At 50.8% G+C, this 21,965-nt stretch overlaps 1 protein-coding gene across 29 annotated transcripts in view; it reads left to right on the forward strand.

Moving 5' to 3' along the window:
• PMCA (plasma membrane calcium-transporting ATPase 3) overlaps nt 1-21,965 on the forward strand; it is a 98,477-nt gene that overhangs the window by 3,115 nt on the left and 73,397 nt on the right. The window lies entirely within an intron of this gene.

Here is a 21,965-nt window from a genome sequence, read left to right on the forward strand (position 1 = left end):
CCGCTCCTTTCTCATCTTCCTCCTCTGGATATCAGCCTACCTCCTTCGCGTCCCCCCTCAGCTCGCTGCTTCTCGCGCTGTTTCTCTCTCGTGCCGCCGTTCTTCCGAACATTATTTCGGGAGTGCCAGCAGACCTGCCAGACCCTGAGAGAGCGACGAAGACGGAGAAAGAGGGGAGAGAGAGAGAGAGAGAGAGAGAGAGACTCCTACATGACGTGCCCCGGGATCGAGCAGGCGCATTGTCGAGGAACCGTTTCGATTAGGGATGCAAACCGGTCGGTCGGTTGTGTCAGCACGAGATAGGACGGGATGCCTGGCGATGCCGCCGAGTCCGCCGCGAAATCCGCACGGTTCCACGTCCCGCCGACCCCATTCAGCCCGACATTTCGGCCGTGCTGTGCGTCGCGCGGCTTCTTGTCGTCGTCGTCGTCGTCGTCGTCGTCGTCGTCGTCGGCGGCGGGCTCAATGCAGGGAGCTCGGCGCGATTTCCACGATTCCACAAGGACATGCCCAGGAGCGACCGTCTGCCGACCGACGCGTTTCATCCCCCGGCAGCTTGCGATTGTACGCCGCGCGGACGTCCACTTGACAATGGGAAGAAGAGAGAGGGAGAGACGCTACAATCGATTTGACGATCGATCGAAGCTGTACTCGCACGACACACGACTTGTTTCGCGATGCGATTATGCGATATCCTACGCGAGGGTAAGGTGTCCTGTGACTCTCCAAGGAGATGCACGACACACTCTCTTCCCTTGGGCCTCCTTTTCTCTCCGTGAGCTTGATTCCATCATGATGTCGTTACATCGTTACATCAACATTCGTCGGCGAAAGTGTTTAATCGCGAGGACCATTGACCTTGCAACAATGGCGTTACAATGGAGATCGAAAGTGCGGCCCGATCGGAGGGGTGAATTACGAATGCCCGGGTGCAGGAGAAGGAGGGAGAGGGAGAGGTAGAGGGAGAGAGAGAGAGAGAGAGAAAGTGAGAAAGGAAGGAGATAGTCCCCGGCCGACCACCTCGTTAGCGTAGAGCCTGCGCGGTCTCACGTTGTTGTTATTAATTTACAAGGGCGCGTTCGTCTTGTACAAGTTGGTGGCATCGGTGAGGCCGCGTGCATGCCTATAGAGTCTCTCTCCCCCCGGTCGGCTTCCGATGTCGGCCGGCGGACGAGATAATCATCCACCCCCCCGGCGAGGTTCAGGCACTTGTTCAAGCCGGCGAAGAAGGGGCGGGTGAGGGTCTGCCGAGCCGAGTCTTTTCTCGCCGCGGTGCGCTTCGCCTCGCTCAAAACGGACGGACGGCGCGCGCGGACGTACGTACTCATCGGCTGCTTCTGGTCAGCTCGACTGTAATACGCGTGAGGCACAGTCGAAGACTCGCCTTTGTCCCGCTTTCGTGGTATCGACCCGATACGGGTGACCTAGACTCACTTGCGAGGAAATATACCCAACCTTTGACAGCCGCTCGCTCGCTACGACGAAACTGGCCCGAATCGATAGAGGGTTGCTAATAATTACGCACGTGCGAACCGTCGCGCGCGCGCGTCCACGACGACGTCAGCGTTCGCGGCGATGACGACGACGATAACGATCACGACGACGACGACGACGACGACGATGACGGTTGTAGACGCGCGACCGGGTGAAACGGTGCGCGCTCCCGCGTTCTTGGATAGGAAATAGTCATTAAGTTATTTCGGTGCTGTGTTCGGAATTTGCTATTGAACCGCGTCGACCGCGCGCGCACTCTTTATCTTTCCTCTCTCCCTCCCTCCCCCCCTCTCTCTCTCTCTCTCTCGTCGATTTAGCGTGTCGAGGGAATGCGCGGCCGTTTATTTTTCCGCGCGTCGCGGGGCGCCGAAATGTTTGGCGGATTATTGTGCGATCGCTGTTGATGTAAATTCGGCATCTGCTAGGCAGCGTCTCGTGGATGCGCGCGAACGAGATGATTTCTCTCGAGCAGGATGCATCTTTGAGAGGGAGTAGTGAGGGTGTATGTGTGTGTCGCGTCAAGTAAGGTTAAAACTCGCAGGGGCGGGCTCGCGAGTTCGAGTGAAAATGCCCGAGCTTACAGATAGGCGATTTAAGGGTTTCTCGACGTGCTCGCAACGCGCGCGAAACGTCGGATTATTTGGACAAAAGTGGAGATTTGCACATCGCGATGAATTGTGGGAAGTACGCGCGTCGCGAGCTCCGCGACCTCTAATTTCTTAGAGCCCGGCGGTTGCCCGCGACGTTCGGGCAGGAGAGAGAGGGCTTTGCGGATTTGCGAGAAGGGCGAAATTCCCTGTTGAATTTTTCATCGATCCCGTTGCACGGGAAATCTGCTCTGCGGCTTTCGCTATCCGGGTAATTACGTTCCATCCTTCTCTCTCTCTCTCTCTCTCTCTCTCTCTCTCTCTCACTCTCTCTCTCTCTCTCTCTCTCTCTCCTCTCTCTCTCCTTCGAGTGGGGCCAAACAGAAGGATGAAAGCTCCGAGTCGAAGGATGAAAGCTTCCCGCGACGAAATAATATTTACTCATCCGTTCGAAAATTCGTTTCAGCGTTTGAAACATCTTTCATGGGATAACATCACATCGCGAAGACGATATCGCGCGAGCGAGTGTGCAGTCGATTACACGTAGAATTAGAATAAAGTGTGCTTCCCCGCGATATATACCGCACGCATTTTCTTGCAAGTCGTTGTCCAATCGCTGTCGAATCTAAGAAAGAGAGAGAGAGAGAGAGAGAGAGAGAAGAGAAGGCGAGGTTGGGGTGATTTTTGCCGGGACGCGTGCCAAGATACACGAAGATCGATTAATGGTTAATAACGCTGCCGGGATAACGACTGCCGCCGAGTATCTCCGGCTAGTTATAGGACTCGCAGAGAGTCGCGGATGAAGAGACACGACGCCTCTCTCTCGCGCGCGTATCTCGCTCCCGGGGCGTAGAAAGCCGACGAGCGTAGCGCTGCTAGTAGAAATAGATAGTCGCTGTCAGACGCGCGCCTCATGGAAGTAACGGAGCGGCGGGGAGATGGGCGTGCTTGATCGATTTTATTCGACGGTGGACGCTTCTTCCGTTTGGGAACCGATCGCCTCCTTCGACCTCCTCGACTGCCCGGTTGTAATAGATTTTTTTAAATATACATGCGATATATAATACAAGCCGCGTGCACGGCACTCTGCATTGTTACGCATGCCGTCAACCCTCCGCCATTGCCGAAGCTCCCCATTAGACTCGAGCCGATGTTCCGTATACTCGTCGCGACGTCCGCGCCGCAGCCGATATCGATAGTCCGACTTTAGGAGTTCGAGATCGTCAGGATCGTTCGTCTTCGGGTGTTCTCCGTACGGCCGGCCGAAGCTGAAGAAGCCGAAAGGCGGCGCGGGCGATCTGAAAAATACAACAGCCGAGCGAAAATATCGGCTTTTGTATCTCGAGAATGCGGAGCTCGACCTCGCGTCTCGATTGGGCCATCGAACGCATATCGACACGCTCACGAGATATCGATGTTTATCACTCGTCATCGACGAGAGAGATACCCCGAGAGGTGTTTCCCGCGGGATCTCCGGCTTCTCCGGCGGACTGCGGGATTTAAAGCGGGCGGGGATTTCATTTGCGTCGCCGATCACACGCGAGAGCACAGCCAAGCGCGACCGAAGCTTTTATCGAAGTAGGATAATGCAACGCGGTGGCGCTGCACTCACACGTATCGCTCGCATCTTTTCTTCTTTTGCTCGCACATCTATTTCTCTTTTCTTTTTTTGTATTTTCTTTCCCTATTTATCGTATGAGAATCTTTTCACTCGTTATACCCGCTCGTTGTCTCAACTGTCGACCAAACGGGTCAGACCCGTATGTTATTAATAAATAAATAAATAAATAAATAAATAAATAAAAAGAAATCTTTTCGCGGCTGAGCGTTGATCCGCGCGCTTGATTTCCGACGTGGAACTTCGGGCGCGAGACACGCCTCTCGAGACGCGCGCGCGGAAGCTGCTTGAACAATCGGCGCGTTCTCTTACCATTTTCCGCTCTCGAAACGCGCGTCTATCTAGTCTGCCTGATGTATGCGCGCGCTTGCCTGTGTATCCGTCGGACGATCGTTTCGCCGGACGGAGAATCTCGCGCGCCAGAGGCGGCGACGGCCATTGTTCCGCCGCGCGCGCGCGCGCGCGTCTTCGGTCGCGGATTATAAATAACACTTGGCGATTTCTTTCCGTCATCGGGCTGTGAACCGGTTAAAAATACAAGCCGTGATATCTGACGGTTATAAATAAGCGGAAGAACGCACGCGTTTGCAACGCCGGCTGCCAACGCGGCGGCACTTCACATTATTCGTATTATTCGACGTATTATTCGACGCACCGTCGCGGCGCGGCGCGGCGGCTCCGTCGAGACGAGTCATTTTTATTCCCGAGCACGACGACGGCGTATCGATCGTATCGCGAACATCTCGAAGCGACTCGCGGATATGTACACACACGAAAGGCGGCCGTCCCTTCAGCCCATCCCGAGAGACCCGTAGAACTCGGGATTCCATATTGTGATACCTCGAGCGGCAGCCGAAGCAAGAAAGAGGCGCGATCGGGCTAATTCAAAAGTGACTTCTCGTCGTCCGCGATCGCCGAGAGCTAAAATATCCACATCGCACATGCGTTTTCATGTCAACTTCGGGACAAGCCGGCCGGGTTAGGGGGCTTGGGGGAACGCGCGATATCGCGCGGTTCCTCGGCACGGGACTGTCAACACCGTGCTTGTGCAATTTAATACGCGGTGATTCACGCGGAGCGCGCGTCAGGTACGGGAAAGTTTTTTCGGCAGGAAAAGAGGTAATAAAGAGAGATAGCTGGGCGGGATGCGTGATGGACGCGGCACATGGTACGTATTTCTAGCCGCCAAACAGTGGAGGAGCGTTACACGTGTCTTAGTTATTTTTAATCCCCGGCGATACGTACATGTAGCAGAGCCCCTCCTCGCGTCGTCGGCCGCTCCTTCGCCCCTCCTGCCCCCGCGGCTTCGTGCCGGGCCGTCGGGTATTAAAAGTTACGTACCTGCCGTCCAGTCGAATTTTTCGTCTCGCTGGTCCGCGACGAACACCAGACGCTGCGGCGTTTAAAAATACCGCGATACTCGTCGCTAATTTCCGCGCGCGCGCGCGCGCGGCCGATACTCCGAATTTACGGCGTGACTCCCCGGTATCGAAGCATCGCGGACGTCGCTGATCGTTCCACTCTTCCGGTATCCATTACGATGCGATACGCGTCTCTCCCCTCGTCCTGCCCTTTCCGCGATCGCGAGTCTATTTATTCAGTGCCATCGGCGGTACTTTTTCCCCCTTTTGAGGAAGAATCTACAAGAGGAAAATAAAGAGAGAGAGAGAGAGAGACTTATTTCGAGAGGCATGGCAAGCTTGAGAGAGAGAGAAGGAGAAATGCCGTTTGGATTTGCGAGAATGTCGGGGAAATTTCAATGTCCTCGTTCATATCGAAATAACTGGGGAAACGCTCGGATATTTTTGCGACTTTCGCAGAGGAGAAATTTCGGCTCGCGAGAAATTAAGACGCGCCATCCGCAGGGCGCTCGTTCAGTGGCAGAGCCCGATCGTGCGCGATCGCTGAATTAATTGAAGCGTCTCGCGGGAAGTTTACCGCGCGCGCTTGCTGAAATATTTGCCCGGCCGATAAATCACGTCGTTCGAGGAAGCGATTGATAATTAGCGGCGTTCGACGTCGACGAAGTCGCTCGCGCTCGTCCCTCTTTCGCCGGAGCTTTTGAGATTCACCCTCGTATGGGACACGCACATTCCGCACGAGCGCGCGCACACACACACACACACACACACACAGAGGCACACGTAGGAACGCGCATTAATTATTGTTGGAACGTTTCACGTTTCGCCTTGACCTTTCCCTGCGAATGGATATCTAAGTCGCCGGACTCATAGGATATTTAATATCCAATAAGAGCACAAAAATACACATACATCTTCCATCCCGAACTTTTTATTCGCCCGCTTCGGACGCGGAAAGAGCGGAGACGCGCGCGCGCGCGGGGAATACCTATCCCGGAAGCACCGGATGTTGCTTTAATTGCGGCTTCTTCGGCTCGACTTTGAGGGGAGGGGGATAATTACAAGCTACTTGGGAACACCTTTTTCCGACACTCGTTATGCCTTATCTGTCCTCATCGTTATCTGTCTGCGCAAGCGAAGTCCGAAGTAAAATTCTACGAGAGATCAGCTCGGAGTTTGGTCGAGAGTAGCGCACACGCAATCGCGCCATTTTTACTTCATTTCGCGAGCGCTTCCTCCCGATTCCTCCGAGGGAAATGGATTACAAAGAGCTCCTGGCGCATCGTATCCGGTGATTTTGCAACATACCGTTTATCCGCTCGCAATCGATATCGGAAGGTGGGATTTTGTTCGAGTTTTCACGCTGCGCTACGCTTCCGCTCTCTAAGGAGTTAACGCACGCAATTAGCTCGTTCGCTCACGGGTGACAAACTCGCTAATGAGCCGCGGTTGTTGGCACTATTACGGCGCGTTCTCGCAGGAAGAACCGTGTTAAAAGGTGCTCCACGTACACCTATGTGCGAGTTTCTCTCTCTCTCTCTCTCTCTCTCTCTCTCTCTCTCTCTCTCTCTCTCTCTCTCTCTCTCTCTCTCTCTCTCTCCGTCTTCCTTTTTTCCTTTCCTTTTTCCAAACGACGCTGCATTCGTCTTACTGTGTCATTGTATGCGTCGCAACCGACGGAGCGCGATGTATCAGAGACACGTCATTTCCACGTCACCGAACGCGATCATCGTCGGTTCTTTTCCGAAATACTTGACTCACAATCCCTGAAACACGTCGCGTAAAACTAACGACGCTGACGCGTTTCTCGCGCAGAGGATAAAGATTCGCGTACCGACGTATCTCGCATCTCCTCCGTTATCTCCGTCTTCCGTGCCATTTTCCGCGTATACGTGTATACGTCTTTCTCACGTAAAGCCCGCGTGCACCGAGAGAAAAAGATAAAAAGAGATATTATTACAGCGGGTACATGCGGTAATAACACTCTCGCTCAAATTTAAATCGTCTCATTTGAGTGGGGGCAAGCAATTCATGAAAAACTACGGTCTTAAGAAAACGCATATATTTTTCCCATTTGGGGAAATATATTCCCTCAGTGTAAAAATCTGTGTGCCTTGGTATAGTGTACTGTATGTTAGTAGCAAGAAAGTATAATTATTATGAAGTAAAAAAAAAAATTATTGTAAAAGTATTATAAATGAATACGAGATATGTTATCACACACAGTATCCGTCGGCTCGAGACAAACATTGTCTATTTTTCCGATATTCTTTCCCTCGGTGTAGCGCGAATCCCCCATAAAACGACGCGCAGACGCGACCTAATGACGCTACTGCGTCTCTCACAGGGGGTGAAGATTTCCATTCGCGGCAAAGCCACGCGTCTCGCGCCTTCGTTTCCCACGCCATTTTGCACATGTATTGCGCGTACATTTTTCCGTACACACATTTTCGCGTACACATTTCCGTGAAATCCGTACATGGGACTTGCACGTGATTCCATGTGGAGTCACGCGAACCTTCTGTCCTCTCTCCCTCACTCCCCCCCTCCTCTCTCTCTCTCTCTCTCTGTCTCTCTCTCTCTCTCTGTCTGTATGTCTGTCTGTCTGTCTGTCTCTGTCTCTGTCTCTCTACCCTTTTCTTCTCCCTCTCGTCGTCAATGCCGGCCGGGAGACGAGAGAGACGCGCCCAACGGTCGGGCTGAGACTCTCGAGGTTATTAAGACTCGCGGCGGCAAGTTCTCCTTCTTCCCTCGAGATTTACGAGCGGCAAAATTCGCCGCGGATCAAGGCAACAGTCTAATCGGCCGCTATTTTAATCCGGCTACTAATAACACCGTCTATTTTGCCGTGCGCGGAGCTCGCTTTGGGAGGTACCTTAATTGCAGTTAATACCCGGGAAGGCCGTCGCAACGGCGGGACGGAGCTTCGATTTCGAGCGAAACGCTGAATAATTGACCGGCGAATGAATCGATCATGCGACCGAAAATGAAGCCGCGCGGGCAGCTCGCCCTGTCTCGCTCTCGCGTGCCCGCTTCAGCAAAAATGACATCCGCGTCTATAAATTGCCGGCGCGCGACCCGCCGCGAAATTATTATTACATCTCCGGACCGCGAGAGACGGCGCTCCGTTTCCGCGGGATCGACCGTCTCGGTGGCGAGGGAGCGTCTCAGCAACTCAGGAACAGAGACCCTACTCGAGGAGAGGAGAGCACTTGTAATGTTCGAAAGTAACGCCGTTGCTTGGGAGAGAGAAGTCGAGTCGAGTCTGAGAGAGCGACTGAATAATCGCTCGATTCGAGCCGCGCCTCTTCGACTACCGGACGACGCTTAGTCGCGCTGCGCTTTTTGTCGTTGAAGCGAGGCGAGCGATACGATCAACAAGTGAAAGAAGTAATACGATCTAACGCCGAGGGGATAATGAACGAAGTTCCAGGGCGACGCTAGTTGAACGAGGAACTACAGACTTCTCACTACGACGAGATTCACTTTCGCGCGCGCGCGCGCGCATGCCGGCGTGGTAACACGCATGAGGTTTTATATCCTTCTAGAGCGTATAATGTATTTATCGCGAGAAGCGCTCTAAAATAGCATAACTCGCGGTGTGCCGATCCACGCCGGAAAGTTCGCGGCGTTTCTCCTCGATGAGTCGCTCCGCGGCGTATCCTGCGTATCTAACAGGAGAAAATCGCTTTTTCACCAGTCCTCGGGGGAGATAATTTCCCGACTGCATGCGGGTAGCATGCGTTGCGAAACTCATCGAGCTGCGAGGTGTCGCAGCCTTTATAGTCAGCTGGCACGATACGCGAAACGTCGAAACAAAAGCTTAACAAACGCGCCTCGACATGAAGAAAATCGAGTCCAAACTCGCCCGTCTGTTCGCCGCGCCGTCGCGATGCCGGCAATGAAAACGGGACACCCTGTGCAGACGACGGAATGTAGAAGCGCTGATGGCGGCGGGGGAGGGAGGGAGGAGGAGGAGGGGGCAGAGGGAGCGGAGGAGGATCGTGATAAACTGCAATCGATAAACGAACGCAGGCCGGATCGTTCGATTCAGTCGCGCCGGGCTTTTTGCTCGCCGCTGATTGTGTTTACGCTCTGCATCCGTAATCTGATATATCGCACGCGGATAAAATACAATGTACTTAACCCGAATCAATTAGCACCGCGCGGCCGACGCATCCAGCCGACTGCTCGGCCGATCCATTCTTGTAGCGATTGAGAGCGCCGCCGCCGCCGCCGGGTCTGCCGTGCGCTCGATCATCGTCGCGATGATTGATCGTTCTCTCACCTCCATATTTATCATAATCGAGGTGAAATTCTCCTGCAAATTAATCGAGCAGAGTGCCTCGAATGAAATGGGTCACACTCGCTACGCAACGAACGGTCTTCCGTCACGAGCGTCGCGCGCGTGCGTTATTTCGGAAAATAATAATCAGCTGCGTGCCGCTGCCGGTCGATCTCTCTCGTATGCGAGTCCCGTCGCGTCGGGATGAATGCAGGATCGATCGAACAAATACAATCCTGCCGACTTCCCGTAGACCGAACGTTCGGTCAAGGTTTTTGTGCGCGTGTAACGCGTGCCGCGTTAGCAGCGAAAGACGACAGCGCGAAGATATTGTAATATGCATCATATGCATACATACTTATTCTTTTCTCCCCCCCTCTCTCCTCTGCTTTCCTCTCTCTCTCTCTCTCTCTCACTCTCACTCTCTCTCTCTCTCTCTCTCCTCCGTCTTCTCCGTGTAAGTCTTGGTTTGCGTTAGAATTATCACGTCAGATAATCCTGTCGCAGCCTCGCGCTTTCCCGGCCGCGCCACCGAAGATATAAATTAATTTCACGCAGCGTATGCGCGTCGTAATGAGATTGTTTAAATATTGCAGAATTATATCATGTCTGGAATTGTTCTCGCCTCTCTCTCTCTCTCTCTCTCTCTCTCTCTCTCTCTCTCTCTCTTGCCGCCTCACCTCTCGCCCCCTGCCTCTCTCACTCTGTTTGCCCAGTCCCTTTGCAGCTTTACATCTACACACTCGCTTTCTTGTCGCTCTCCCGACCTCTTCTTGTAAAGCAGCGCGGCTCGTGTTCACACACCACACACACACACACACAGAGGCGCGCGCGCGCACGCGCCTGTGTTTTTTCCACAATATTAAAACTTTTAAAAGCTGATAATTTACCTCGTCCGTTCGCGGTTATTCTTGGTCGGGCTTTTTTCGCGTTATATCGATACACGCGCTTGTAATCCGATTTAACATGTAAATAGGTGAGGTTATTTATATCCTATACTTTTTACACGCCGTGGCTGGACGCGTGTAAAAATAGGGAAGCCGATGCTGGGCGCAGAATCTTGCCGGGAACTGTTAAAACGTACACACACACACACACACACACACACCGATTACACGTACGCCGATTAAAAGGCATCCGCGCAACGAGCGCGTTATGTAGAAAAGATTACCGGGTCTGCCGATAAGTCTGTTAATCGCGTCCTAGTCTCCACGTCCTCATCCCGGCGACCTAAGGCGTTTTATCGACGACGATATGACAAAACGTCGGCCGAGAGGGGAGAGCCGAAGAAACGACCCGCGAGAGCATCGAGAGAGCGCATTCTCTCCGCACACTTGTAATCTCGCGAGGCGCGAAACGGCGGATCACGGGGCTCGCGTTTGCGTCAACGATATCGACCATTTCCCGCGATGAGGAAAATTAAGGAAAGGGAGGATACAAGAGAGGAGAGACACGAGAGAGGGGACAGAAGAGGGCCAAGTGCCCGCTCGTCGAGTGTGAAAGCAACACGCGAGAGGGATAAGCGCGCTCACATTTTTACATTCACTTTCACAACCGAGCCGTTAAAATTGCCTGTCTCCGTAAATATTTACACTCGAGATTCGTCGTCGGTTCCTATGCGCAAGGTGACGGCCCATTTCAAATACCCACTCGAGACACCACTCGAAAGAGGATGCGTTACTCGGCGAAATCTCTCGCGCAACAGTCCGAACTCTCGCCGCCTTTCTCGCGCGCGCGTCGCGTCTCTCCCTCAACCACCGCGAGTAACTTTTGTCATGAGAGACATTTCTTAACGCGATTCCTCCGAGATATTTTACACGGGCATCTATAAACCTCACCAGAGGGGAGTAAAGCGAGCGGGGCGGGAGGGGGGATCACCCGGTACGGTCACGGCGCTATTGTTATTATCATTCTTCGATCTTCAATGACGAGGTGATTGGTTGTCGCCGCGCTTCCCTCTTCGAACTTCAGCCTCGACTTGAGCTTTTCACGCACGCAGGATTCATCCTCGCTTTATTCGGCCGGCCATCAGAAGCGAGAGACCGGCGGCCGCCATTCACTTCGCGTCGGCTCGCGTCTGCAAATGTTTCGATAAATTTAGCCGCGCGTCGACCAAGTGGCGTATAACGCGAAGATATGCTTTTGACATCGTCGAATGATGTATGGTCCTCGTGTACGCACGAGAGAATTCTCCACCCCCCCCCCCCCCTCCACCTCTCCCGGGGAAGCGCGGCGGGGCCGCAGGGCGCGGCTCAAGGCTAAATTGCATTGTTTCCTGCGCATACAAATATTATTTTATTATTGCTCGCGCGGATGCGCTCGCGAATCGGGCGAGTCTAGAACGGCCGACTGCGATGACACGAGAGAGACACACACACACAGAGAGGCTGAGGGGAGAGATTTAGAGTACATCGTCAACAGCGAGTGCGCGCGGCTCGCGATATAATACGGTTGACTTTACTTCCCCGCAAATATTATTACTGGCGACCTGTGTAACACACCGCCGTCCGTTTGGATTCGGCCTCTACTCGAATGCAATTTTCACGGAACGCGTTCCGTGCCTTCCTCCACTCTTGCCCTCCCCCCGATTTTAATGAAGCGGCGCTCTCGCTGTGCGTCCGCACAGTTCTGTGTATTCGTAATAACGTATTCGCGAATATGATTTCTCCCTTTCATCGAATTTCGCGATATGTGTGTGTGTGTAGAGGGTGGAGGGGAGGGGGAGTTAAGTGTACGGAGAATACGAAGCGCGCGCGAGATATATCCGAGAACGTCCTGACGTATGAGCGTTTGAATTGTTAATTAATCCTATGGGGTGCGAATCTAAGCAGATGCGCTCTCGACCGTAGACGACTAACAACTGGAATCTTTAGATTTTGGAAACTGTCAATTCCCCGACTAGAAATTTTGATCAGGTTCACCTAACATTGATAAGGACCTAATAGAGTGAATGAAAGGTAATCCTAAGTAAGTCAGTCCTTATAACGTCCTAACGACAAATGAGTAAGGAAGACCTTCATAAGGTTATAATGATCGGGTCCACATTAGGACCTTAATGTATCAACCTAGCGTATGATATAATATGGTTCAGTTAATGGCTCAGGTCCTTGGGATCTTATTCATTGTACTTAATATGATTTGCATTATCAAGTTTTAACAAAACAATTTTTGGGTGTCATTTCCAAATATAAAGATGTTTGCATTGAAAAAACACTTCAGATCGCTTGAATACATTTGTAAAATGCTGTAGAAACTATCCCTTTTTTAGCAGTCAATAAATAGTTGTAAAATTAACGTGACACGCAACTTTCCTCTTTAACACTGCTTTATGTCTTGTCACCTTGCGATACTTTATGATCTTGTGATATTCATTTTATATTTCTTTTCCGAAACATTTTACAAGTATGCCCAAGCGATCTAAAATATTATTTCATGCAAATATCTTTTTATTTTTGACATGAAAGAATCTTCAGCGTGTTATTTTTTATTTCTAATGTCATTATCCAATATAGCCGTGGCGAATAATCAGGAGGCATAATTTGAAAAAAAAAACGTAATAAGGATTCCATAAGGTATTTCAATAAGGACCTGACTTGATGAGTCTTTACTAAGGTCCTGATATTCACGCTGCGTTACATGACTTACTAGGACCCGATAGTATTACCTTATTGGGACCTGATATCCAAATGAGGTTAACCTGATCAGGACCATGGGATAAATTTCTAGTCGGGTCGTTCAACGGCATCTCGTGCGTCTCGTCGAGTATCTGTCCTGGGCCCGTATATTCTTGAAAAATGTCGCATACGATATTTCATGAATGTCACCGAGATATCACGATTCTCAGCCAATCAAATTGCCCCGTTGATGAAATATCGTACACGATATTTCTCACCAATTTTCGCGAACAAGGGCCCTGTCGCGAAGTAACCCGAGTCGAAATTTAAAATCTGCTATAAGCCTATCTAGTAAGCCTAAGTTGTACGCTGTTAATACTCACTGTGCTACAAGTTCTACCGTGATGCTTGTAACGCTTTCGGACTCTGTTTAACTTCATATTCCTATCGAAGCAGATATTAAGCCTCAAACGATATTTCTTTACCTTAACTACTCTGTAACTGCTCATCGCCTCTGCTCTGTCCACTCAATGTCATTCTTTCCGTCATTATAAAATAAACATATCTTGTAATAATTAATGCATTAATAAAATAACATTAATAAAAACATTAAATAATAACATTAAATAATTTTGCATATCTCTTAAAAATGCTTGAAGCTGCACACAGGTTGTGCAGGCGTTCTGGAGGCGCGACATAGGATTTCAAGTCGTTTTAGAGACTTTCAGCATGTCCTCCCTTAAACCTTAAGTTGGTAAAAACGGAAATATGTACCGATTTGTAGCAGTAAAAGAAGGCAAAATGTTTTCTCGCGGCATGAAAGGAGTACTATATATCCTATATAACTTTAGATACGGAGATCCGTCAATAGTCCTATAAATCCTACGGAACAGTAGAACTGAAATTTCGACTCGGGAATTCTCAATAAATTATTGCGGCGAGGTATATCCGCTCGACGCTTCGCCCGCGCCGTACCGATCCCATCGATGTTGCAGCGCGAGATCTGCGCATGCACATTTACGACTACAGCCAAACTCTCGTGGCTTCAGACCGAGACGGACGGTGCCGACTCGGGCCGCTTCAACACGTCGAAGCGTAATGAGATCGAGACGTGTGCGCGTTCCTCGCGCATTCTCCGTCGAGCCGCGCTCGCCTCGTGTCAATGCATATCGCATTTTATGCCGTTATATTGACATGACCTTTTAAAAGGATTAATCGATACGGTCGCCTCTCTCGCCAGTAAGGTGTTTCGTCGATGAGAAACGAGGCCTGGCCGCGAGACAGAGAGAGAGAGAGACAGAGAGACAGAGAGACAGAGAGACAGAGAGAGAGAGAGGGAGAGAGCGAGAGAGAACGGCGCTCTCGATAGGAATTATCGTAGAATCAGGTCGCGACTATTATTTATCCCCTTTCTACCGTCGGATTCGGGTCAATCGATCCGATATCGGTTTACATACTTACATCGTTTACGTCGGCTCGCTCGCTCGTTCGCTCGCCCGCTCTCGTAGGAATCTCGCGCGGGCGCGGGCGCGACGTTATTCAAACGCATCGCGTGAACGTTCGATGCCGCCCCGTGTGTGTACCGTACGTATCGAATTTCGATTTTCCAGGACCGTCGGGTGTCTCTCAGTCGCCGGCGCGAGCGCGATATTGGACGTAACTTGGAATCGCGAGCGGGGCGCGTAAAACGACGTTTCTCAGCAGGCACTTGCGAGAAACGCGCGTGCATGCGCGGAGGGGGACGCAGCTAGAATGGAGACGCTGTTAAAGGAAACTTTATAGGTAATTAAAAAAGCTTGAAGAGATCTCGCACTCGACGCGCGTAACAGCGTAGTCTCGTGTTTACGCGACCTGCTTCTATTCTCAGGGCGGATTGAAGACCGAGCCGAGTCGAAATTTCCGCTTCCGCGAACTCCGTCGAACTTGAGGGACTGACTTCCGGGTATCCGGATGTACCTCGGTGGTCACGCACGAATTTTCTTACCGTTTTCTCCGCGTTGAATCTTGAGAGCGACTCGTCTGAGAGTTATTCGGTTGTCTCGATGTCCCACCTGCGTTTAATCGTTGCTCTTCGCTTCACAAGCAGCAACGTATTAATTAGAGAACTCGCTCAGCTGTAAATAGAGTACGTGAGATGAGCGAATGTTAAATAAGAATCCAGCAACGAGCAAAACGGGTGAAAGAAGCGGGGGGACGTTTCAATTTTTATGATTCTTTTCCTCGTCGTCGAAAGTCTCGTTGGAATTTGAAAGAACCGAGACGAGGACAAAGATAACAGTTATGAGCCATTAACCTTGCTTACCAGCAGAGATTGAAATTTGGCTGCCGTACGATAACGAGGCTAGAGACGGAAGTAGAAACTACCAGTGGCGGATGTGTACGCGGCCGAGAGAGCGTTTTTAAAAAAAGGCAACGCAGCATCTAGACCGGATTCTAAAATCGGGACTCACAGTCGTCGATCACTCCCGATCCCTGATTAACGGTATAATTAATTACGGTATAATTAATTACAGATTCGTGTCTACGGACTTTTATCATCGGCTGGCCGGACGATTCTCCCTGCGTGAAATTACGTGATTTCTGTCTGTCGCAAAAGTTCCGTGTTCTCGAAACTTCTTGTGTCGCGCGATTTTCAATCCTGCGATGTTCGCGTCATCGACGAGCGCGCCCGATGGCTCACCGCCGCCTCACCGAAAGGTGCGAGCCGCGAGTTCCCCGAGCGGGTCGCGAATATCGAATGGTCGAATTCGCGAGAACCGGTGACTCTCTCGGGAGACGAGGAGCTGATGCGAATCGCCGCGTTGCATTCGCAGATACGACGGCGACCATCATCGCCAACCTCTCCCGCCATCGTCGTTGCATAATTTCGCCGCTGACACGCATACACACACTCACACACACACACACACACACACACACACACACGCGCGCGCACGCGCGCACACATGCACACCGATGTTGCACAGTAATCTGACTCGTAATTATTTTTCCACGATGAATAGCGCACCGTGATTGTGTCTTCGCGTCATTACCACCCATCCGCCGCTCTCGAAAAGTGACAGGTGACGGGCGGAGGAGGAAGAGGAAGGAATAAAAAAAAGAGACAATTTATCGGAATCCGATACCGGCGTATCTCAGTCGGAGGAGACATCGGATAAACTGAACTCTCTTTCTCGGAAGACGGGCTTCTCACTCCGCCGAGAGCGCGCTTTGCGAAATCGCGCACGTGCTCCCGCGAATAAAAATCGCGTGGCGTAACGTCGGTCACGAGACGACGTGCCGTCTCTCTCTCTCTCTCTCTCTCTCTCTCTCTCTCTCTCTCTCTCTCACACACACAGGGGGAATATCCAAATTTTTACGTAACGTCTCCGCGAGAGAGAATCGCGTTTCCTTGTTCTTATATCACCGAATAAGCGCACGCGCGACCTTCTGTCTCTCACCCTCCCCTGCCCCCTTCTGTCCCCTGTCCGTCTTCGACTTTACGCGCCGATAAACTCTGCCATTAGAAGTACAGCGAGCACATGCACTCGTTGCAGCGTTGCACGCGCGGAAATATCGCCGTCGACAATTACCACAAAATAGTCCTTCGAAGCGGCGGCAGACCCTGCCCCCCCCCCCCCCCCCCGCGCGGAAAGCGTCGGTTCGCGTGCGGCGATCGCATGCACGCGAGCGTGCACCGTGATAAGCGGCTCGTTTGCATTTCCCGAAGCAGATAACGCTGATTTATCTTCGGAGCGGATCTCGCTTTCCTTCCGCCGGTTTTTCCGCCGCGTAATCCGCGAGAGGACGACGAGCTGGCGAGAAAGCTCGGCGCGCCGGCTCGTCGCGATATCCCGAATCGGGATGTCCTTGCCTGTCGCGCGCGCGCGACTATCCTCGCGTGTGTGAAAACCAGCCGCTCTCGCTCTCCCGTCAAATTAACGGTATCCGCGCATCTCGTACGGGCCACCGTTAGCGGGGCGCTGGTATATACCGGTCCCGCCGCGCGCGATATCGATAACGAAAGAAATGACAGCTGCGCCTGGCGGTGGATCGGAGAGCGCGGTGTAATTTCAAGGAGTTTCGATTACGACGTCCTCTCGCGTTGCTCAGGAAAACACAGGGATCGCCGCTGGCACGGCGGCGGCGGCGGCGGCGGCGGCGATGCGGAATCCGAAACCCTCTCGTCGCGGAACCCTGGCGATTTTCCCGGCCCTCCCCCTTCCCCGTCAGCCGACGCGATGGTAGGACGCATTATACGCGTACCGTGTCGCCGTCGAGGACGACGGCGACGCCGGCGGCGGCGACGGTCTCGCAAACAAGCGCGTTTGTCGATGTCCCAGCGATTGACGTCAGATCGCGCACACCGCGCGCGTCTTGCGGCTCCGCCGACGTGCCCGCAGTTTATGACAATTATTTTAGCCCGTTATCAGGGCCTCGCGCGTGATAGCGCCGGTCTCTGCTATCTTGATATCTGTCAAGCTTTTTATCGGCGCAGCCGACGAGCGACGTGTTGAAAGAAGGTCGCGACTCTCTTCTCTCGACGTCTTCCTCAGCCGCCTTTCCTTCGGCCTGGCGGCCGTCTCTGTATCTATATGTATCGCATGTGTGTGTGTGTGTGTCTGTGTCTGTGTCTGTACATACACCTGCGTGTGCAACGGACGTAAATGCATCGCCGCGCCGCGGCTCCGGGTCTCTAGCTATCGCCGGGTTTGACCGTGGCTGGCGAATCTATCGCGATCGTCCTCGAGACGATTATCGGACAGCTGCGCTGCGGAGCGGGTTGTCGTGTTACGTCGGCCATTCGCATAGACCTAGTCCTGCCGCTCTTACTCGCTCGCTCGCTCGGCTACACGAGGAGCTTTTTCGCGCGCGTCACCAGGCCGAGTCGCCTCTCTCGGAATGTCTGACTCGGCCGACGCTTTTAGCGAGTCGTAATTGTTAGTCCCGAGAAGCGATGAGCCTTTCGCTCCTCCAAGTCCGAGGACGTAACGTGACTTTCCGGCGGAAAGTGTCTCCCCACGCCAGGCGCTGCCAAGAGTCGCAAGAACGCCCGAAGATCGGGCCACTGCGGAATGTCCTTCCGCCGGGGATTGTACACTGATAGAGAAATATAGTTGAATTAACTATAATCTCACTATATTTTATAGTGGATTTTGGCGACAACCATATTTTTATAGTTCGTGGAAACCTGCAAAATATAGTAGAATAAACACAAATATATAGTCAATGATTGTCTTAAATAATTGTTCAGTTACTTCTACCACATATGTGGTAATTTCTCATTCACAGATATAGTGAGATTTAATATTCATATAGTTACATCCGTCATCATCTAGCAAATATTCTGGTAATATTGACTGTATAAAAAAAGAGTTACTTTTACCTACCATTTTAAATTTGCATCCATACAATAATTTTCAACTTATAATTCTTAGTAAAAATATTATATGCTTGGTTATACTATGCCTATATCGTAATTATTACCGATATTATAGTAATACTTACTATAAATATGATATTTTCGGACTATAATTTAGTTACTATCAGTCATTATCAGTTCCAAATATCATATACTTTGCTCTCAGTCGTACGTTAGTTTCGGCCTCGGAGCGGCTGGCTACGCCCGTTGCGCTCCGGGCTTTACGTTCCGTTGTAATTCAATTGCTCGTAATTGTTGCCCGTTCCGTCGTGGATTTTTCTGAAAATGCCGCGAAAGAGCGGATGTGCACGCGCGGGGCGGGTCTTTTGCCGGAAAATTCCCTTCTCGTCGGCAAAAATATACGAGACAGCTCCCGAGAGACGAGCGACCGGGAAAGCAGGACGCTTTTCGCGAGTAAAGTTTCGGGCCACCGGATGAATGACGAACAGGACAAGTTTCTCCGATCAGTCCCGACTGAGCTTCGACAGAATCTTCCGTCTGAGGAGCTTAGCTCCGAAGGTGCGTCGCGACTCGGAGACCCATAAACAGACCCGCGAACTTTCGCCGAGGAGGAGCGAGTAACGCGGTTTACAAGCAAACGGACGCGAAATATCGCCGACACCCTGTGTAACAATTACGCGATAAGATTCGGCCGTAAATTGCGACCGCGAGAGAGCCCGTAATTGTGAATCGAAGAGCAGTCGACGACGACGACGACGACGACGGCAACGGCGTCGCCAAGGCGCCGTGGGGACGCGGTTATTTTGCGAGTTATAACTTCTCTCTCTCTCTCTCTCTCTCTCTCTCTCTCTCTCTCTCTCTCTCTCTCTCTCTCTCTCTCTCTACGGAGGCGTGCAATTTTTATGCGCGGCCATATCTCGGATCAGCTTCTCGTCGCAGCTTAGCGCATTGCGTTTGACCTCTCGATGCGCGCGGACGCACGTGGACGCGCGGATCCTCTCTCGGTGAACGAGCGGGATTGATGAGGCGCGGTTAACGCTCGAAGGTTACTCGTCGTAACAGCAGCTATACATTGCCGTTGGTGGTGCACACGTGAGAGCCTTCCTTTGCTTCATAATGCATCGCGCGACGGAAGTTTGATGCGACTGCTCGAGTTTCCCTCCTTACCTCGCTCGACGCGCACTAATGATTATTATTAATGGACATTTGTGCCTCCTCCCCTTTCGCCCGAGCTCCTCCTCCCCGCCTTGGTCTTGCGCGATACCGTGGGGTATGTCTGTGTGTACAAATTGGATATGTCCCGACCTAATTTCGACAGCGCGAGTAGTGCAGGTAGTCGTCGATGCGCATCGATCAAGTAGCGTGGGTCGATCGCGGCCTTCCTTCCTACCTGGTCAGTACCTCCTCCTCGCGCGGCCGGCTCCTGACGTCTCTCGTTGACGCGGTTAAACCGCGATTCCTCGATGTTAGGCTGCTGCGAGAGACTCGTTTTGGGTTTAACCCAAACGTTCGCAGAAACGTTTGGGTATTAAAGGGAACACAGCGAGGTGTCGGAAAAAGGAACACCGCGACTCGAGGTTGCCCGAGGTTTCACTCGGAGAAATGATTAATCCTTCGAAGCGTGGGATAATCTCGCGCGTGGTATTTCATTCGACGAACGAAGTTTCTTTTATTCGGTGCAATTTCGTAACACGTGCGATCCGCGCGATGTGTGTCGGATTTGTGGTGATGGATGAGTGATTCCGGATTTTCCAGATCGGATGAAACGATCGGATTTTCATACCGTTGTGACTTTACGGAACGGCTCACGTTTGCCGTTGCGATCTGCGATATCCCCCGCCGTATATTGTCCCGGTAAATTAGCGCGATGTGAAAGCATTGTTTGATTTTCGCTTGGGAAACGGTGGCCCCGCACTCGGCGCGATAGAGAATGAATGCTCGCCGATTCTATTCCCGAGCAAAAAATTGTTAGGACCATCCTCATGAGGCATAAGGCCCCGATAGGGCCCCGAGGCTCAAAGTAGGATGCCCTAAAAAGGGATGCCTCATTATTGTCACATCAGGCCCCGAGATAGATCTTTTAGGGATACTTTAGATTTTACGAAATAAGACTTTGATAAGGAAAATTGACGAGGGTCTTAGAGTTTTTTTTTTAACGATGCCTTAGATTTAATAAATAAGGCTTTAACGTGGAAAATGTAGGCTTTAGATATGTAAGATCAAGTTTTATTACAGAAAATTAACAGGACCTGAAGAGTGTGATAAAATTTTCATATTTTAGTATTGTTTTAGTAGGTGACGCATTTGATTCTTTTAAAGATTCTTTCTAACTATACCGCGATCAAAAAGAAATTTTATCAGTTTTATTATTTGCCATATTCATTAGTTTCTTCCAAGAATTTTTCTGGTATTACCTTCGTTTTGAAGTGCAGCAAACTCTAATAAAAACAGTAGCAGGATTCTTATGTGTAAAGAATGCTACATTTTATTGTAAAGTATGCTATATTTTTAAAATAAAAAATTCGGTTATACAGAAACAAAGGAATTACAGTTTAAATTTCTCGAAATGAAAGGAATACGAATATTTTCGCTCAAGCAATGATAACAATATTTCTTTATAAGGCCCTTGATTAATATTGCCCTATAAGGACCCGTCTTTGTAATAAGGACACATCTGGCCCTTGTTTTCCTACCCCTACTAGGGCCCGATTAATGTTAGGGGAAAATAATCATCCTTATACCAGAGCCCTATTAATTTCTCTACTCGGCTTCCGGCCGGAATGTGGCTGCGCCGTCGGCCACGGTGCGTGCGCGCGCGCACGCACGCACCCGCGATCATTGTCCCTCTCGGTGTCGTCTGCCGCGGGCGATTGACGAAATCAGACGGGGGACACGCCGCGAGACAAGTCGAATGCACGTAAGTGCACAGCAGAAGAACTGTTCTCAGCCGGCGGCGGCGGCGATCGAAATAGATCGCTATAGCGGGAATTCTCAGGAACAGGAACACGCGGACAGACGTCAGCAGCACTTACGTCGAGACTTAATCGCTGAGTCAACCGTCTATCACGCTGGTGACTGCGTAAGGGATTTACAATGAACCCGCAAGACGCCGCGCGCGCGTGCGCGCGCAAAGCGATCTCCGTGCTATTTAATTTCGGTAAACACGGCTGCGTGCGTAACGCGCTAATAAAGCGGCGCGTCCGCGCCGACGCACAGCGCGCTGACAGAAAAATATAGTTGAATTAACTATAATCTCACTATATTTTATAGTGAATTTTGGCGTCAACCATATTTATGTAGTTTCATAGTTTACAGTGGAACCTGCAAAATATAGTAGAATAAACACAAATATGTATAGTCAATGATTGTCTTAAATAATCGTTTAGTTACTTTTACCACATATATGGTAATTTCTCATTCACAAATATAGTGAGACATCTGTCATCATTTAGCAAATATTCTGGTAATATTGACTGTATAAAAAAAGAATTACTTTTACCTACCATTTTATATTTTATATCCATACAATAATTTTAGTTCAACTTACTATAATTCTTAGTAAAAATATTATATGGTTGGTTATACTATGCCTATATCGCAATTATTACCGATATTATGGTAATACTTACTATAAATATGATATT

This window comes from Harpegnathos saltator, unplaced genomic scaffold (genome assembly GCF_003227715.2).
Source record: "Harpegnathos saltator strain DR-91 unplaced genomic scaffold, Hsal_v8.6 scaffold288, whole genome shotgun sequence".
Classification (NCBI taxonomy): Eukaryota; Metazoa; Arthropoda; class Insecta; order Hymenoptera; family Formicidae; genus Harpegnathos; species Harpegnathos saltator.